Below are 4,580 nucleotides of genomic sequence, written 5' to 3' on the forward strand. Positions count from 1 at the left end.
TTAAATCTAGCCTCAGACACTTACTAGCTGTGTGACCCTGGACAAGTCACTTAACCCTGTTTGCCTCAGTTCCCTGTCTGTAAAATGAGCTGGAAAAGGAAATGGCAAACCATTCCAGTATCTTTGCCAAGAAAACCCCAAATGTAGTCATGAAGAGTTAGACAGGACTGAAACAACTCAACAACAGTAACAGCAGAGAGGCAGCTGCAATGGCCTGGCGTCAGGAAGACCTGTATTCTAATCCAACCTCAGCTACATTCTAGCTGTGTGACCTAGGACAAGTCACTGAACCTCTGTTGGCCTCAGTTTCCTCAACTGTAAGATGGGGATAATAACAATACCTACCTCTCAGGAATGCTGTGAAGTTTAAATATGTTAATATTTGTAATAAGTTCTTAGCACAGTAACTGACTTGTAGTAGGTGCTATATAAATGCTGTTTCTCTTTCCTTTCTCTGCCTCCTTTCAACTTTAAACCTGTGACTGACTCAGGGAAATTGAAAGATTCTAGTCAAGGCTGAGGTAATTTTCCATAATCTTTTATTCAATTAGACTAAAGTTGACTTGAGTCCTCCTCAAAGTTTTTTTTGGACTCTTGGGAGTATAAGCAAGGGCTGCTAAGTGGTTAGCTTAAGGCACCCCTTCCCAGTGGACTTTGTTTAGACGAGGTTAACTAGCCTTAATTGGAGAGGGACCAGATCATAAGAAAGAGGCTCCTACATGAACCAGTGGATCCTTGGGATCTCAGTTGGCTAGGCCCTGACTACCTGAGTGAAATCTTATTCTGCATAGAGTATATTGCTGGCATAAAGTATAGTCCGTGTTATGTAATAGTCATAACTCTGTGCCAATTCCTCCAATAGAGACCTTTTAGTGATGTGTGTTGCTACATTTTAGGGGTATAGGAAATGTAGTCATAGGAAGCTCAAGTCAACTTGAATTTTGATAGGAATAAAGTATTCAACCCACAGGGATTTTGCTTTATGGCCCATTTGATCCTTTTCCCTTAAGGATGACTGACTGGCAAGGAATCTGGGTGACACAAAGTCCTGACCTATTTCCATCCCTCCACCTAGCTGATCATACATAATTGAGGGCCAGACAGACCAGGAATATGCTAGAATAAATGAAAAGGGTTAATTATATTGCCTTTGTTGGTCAGGGGAACTGTGTTATAGTGTAAGGCCGTATTTCCCAGACAGTAATTCTGCATCCTCAAATGCCTTCAGAAGACTTGACTAGTGCCTTGTAACAGATCAGATCATGGTTCTGGGGCTAGCTCCCCCCTTATGAGGCCTTTCATACAGAACTGCTGTTCTTGTACCATTATCTTTAATATCACCTTCCATTTTCTCTCCATCTCTGCTCTGAGAAGCACCTGGGCTCCCAGAGAGACAAAGGACCATTGTCACATTTGTTGTTCCTATGCTTAATTTTTTCTCTTTTCTCTTCCACTTACAACATCAGAGTCTACCATATTCTTTTCAAAGGCTTAATGCCTCCCTCTACACCAGCATAGGGGCCATAACTGTAACTTCACATATCTTGAACTGTTTGCATCAATGTATGTACATTTCAAATGTCCATAGGAAATCTACAGGAGGGTGATGGATTTAAGAGATCTAGAAGATGTTAAAGAACTAGCAAATTCCAAAGTTACGTTGGAGAACAAATTTTCAAGGAAGATAGTGTGAGATGAGGAGAAGGGCTAAAGAGGAGTACAAGAAAAACTTTAAAGGAGTTTCCTGTCTCCATCACGAGGGAGAAAGATGAAAAAGGATGGAGTTAGTGCATGAGTGAGTGGACACAGTAATCTTCAGGCTAATAAAAATGGAATAAAGACTTCAAGAACAGAGAGTTCTTCACGTATCTTCTGAGTTTCCCAGGAGTCTCCCAGGAGATGGTCCAGTAGGAATAGCAGACCAAACTGTCTGGCTAGGTCACCCAGAAGGACTAGCTAGTTAAATCTGTTTATCCCATTAAGCAATGTTTTAATTTTGAAATTAGCTTCTAGTTAAATCCTAGAACTTTAGAATTTGAGGGAACCTTAAAGTCTGCCTCTTCCCTACTCCCTCACCCCTCATTTCAAAGATGAAGAAACTGACACTCAGAGAGGTTCAGTGGTAAACTCATTGCTAATAAATTAACCCAGCTAATAAATGCCAGAAGTAAGATTTGAACCCAGATCTTCCTTACTAAGTCTAGCACTTAGACCATTTTACCATGCTGCCTCTCATTTTGCAGAAGTGGAAAAAATCAGGCAGATGTTCAACAGAACTAGTTCCTGGGAGGTGGGTGCTATTATCATCCCCATTTTACAGTTGAAGAAACTGAGGAAAATAGACGTTAAGCATCCAGGGTCACATAGCTACATAAGTGTCTGAAGTGGGACTGAACTCAGGCTTTCCTTTGTCTAAGACCAGAACTTTATCCACTGCCCCATTTAGCTGATTAGATTAACATGCTAAGTAACATATTAAGCCACCATGTTAGATAACATATTAGGTTACCATGTTAGATAACACGGTAGGTTAAATGTTACATAACAGAGTTAAGATCCACTTGGGACTCTTGGTGTTTGTTGCTATAAAACTTTCAATTAGGGTTGTCTTTTTGGGGGAGGTAGGAGGTGAGGCAATCAGAGTTAAGTGACTTGCCCAAGGTCACACAGCTAGCAAGTGTCAAGTGTCTGAGGCTAGATTGAACTGAAGTCTTTCTGACTCTAGGGCTGGGGCTCTATCAACTGTGCCACCTAACTGCCCCTAGAGTTGTCTTTTGACCAACAATTGATACTTTTCTTTTTATTTTTTTAAATTTTATTTTATTAAATTTGCTTATCTACTTTTAGTTTATAACATTCAGTTCCACAATCCCTTGAGTTCCAAATTTTCTTCCCCTCTCCCCCTCCTTCCCTGCCCATGGTGGGATGCAATTTGATATAGGCTCTACAAATACCTTCGAATTAAGCATTAGTTAGGTTGTAAAGAAGAATTATAACCAATGAAGTCAACAACGAGAAAGAAGGAATGAAACAAAACTAAACACAAAAGAGAGCAAGCAGTTTGCTTCAGTCTGTATTCAGACTCTGTAAATCTTTCTCTGGATGTGGATGTCACTTTCCATCATGAATCTTTTGGAGTTGTCTTATAACCTTACATTGCTAAGAGGAGCCCAGTCTATCAAAGTTAGTTGTCACAGATATGATGTGTCTGTAATTGTATACAAAGTTCTCCTGATTCTGCTCTCCTCACTCAGCATCAGTTTATATATGTCTCTCCAGGTTATTATAAAGTCTGTCTGCTCCTCATTTCTTATAGCACAATAATATTCCATTACATTCACATACCACAACTTGTTCATCCATTCCCCAATTGATGGGCATCCCCTTGATTTCCAATTCTTTGCCACTGCAAAAAGAGCTGTTATAAATATTTTTGCTCAAATGGGTCTTCCTCCCACTTGTATGATTTCTTTAGGATACAGCCCTACAAGTGGTATTGCTGGATCAAAGGGTATGTACTTTTTTTTTTATAGCCCTTTGATACCTTCCTTTAAAAAATATACAATTTCTAAGACCTAAGTATTAAACTTCCATGTAGATATACATAAAGTATTCTTTTGTAGAAATGATCAGTTAGGGGTGGCTAGGTGGTGCAGTGAATAGAGCACTGGCCCTGGAGTCAGGAGAACCTGAGTTCAAATCCAGCCTCAGACACTTAATGCTTACTAGCCGTGTGACCTTGGGCAAGTCACTTAACCCCAATTGCCCTGCCTTCCCCCCTCCAAAAAAAAAAAAGAATGATCAATTAGAGAAGACTCGCCATAATCATAATAAATGTATTTTTAGACTTGACTCAAATTTACTTCAATTTGGCAAACATTTACTAAGCATCTGACATGTTCAAGACACTGTTCAAGGTGCTGGATATGAAAACAAAAATAAAATAGTCCCTTCCCTCAAGAAGCTTACATTCTACTGGAAGGATGGAGAGAGAAAACATGCATATAAATGAGTATACTATCAGAAACGTTGAGAAGGGAAAGAGAATGAACTATTATTTGGGGTAAGGGGATTAGGGAATGTACCATGGAAGAGGTGACACCTCAGTTAAAGTTAGTTAAAGGAAGACAAGGATTCTAAAAGGCAGAGATGAGGAAAGGGTGAGTTCCAGGCAAAGAGAATCACTTTTGTGAATGCGTGAAGGAGAAGAAGGATTGAGTTTTGCCTGAGGTAGCCTGTTCTGTTTTGAGGGCTTGAAAATGTGGGTGCTTTCTACTTTATCTACCTGTGCCAATGTCATAACTACTCTGATGGCTTTCACTTTCTGGTTTTGGGACTCAGTCTTTTGGTATCTTAATAAATTTTCTAGTTTATTTCCCCAAATGGCAAACCTGACGTATTTTGTGATGGATAATTATATCAGCATATTTGTAATCTCTATAGGCATTGTGAATATGGCATTGCTGATACAAACACCCCCTCTGATCAGCTGCCAACATAATCTTCCTAAGGCACAGGTCTGACCATATTACTCCCCTGCACACAAACACAAAATCTCTAGTGCTCCCCCATTGCTAATA

The sequence above is a fragment of the Petaurus breviceps genome, unplaced genomic scaffold, assembly GCF_028583685.1.
Source record: "Petaurus breviceps papuanus isolate PSGF00001 unplaced genomic scaffold, PetGlider_PUasm1.0 90763, whole genome shotgun sequence".
NCBI lineage: Eukaryota > Metazoa > Chordata > Mammalia > Diprotodontia > Petauridae > Petaurus > Petaurus breviceps.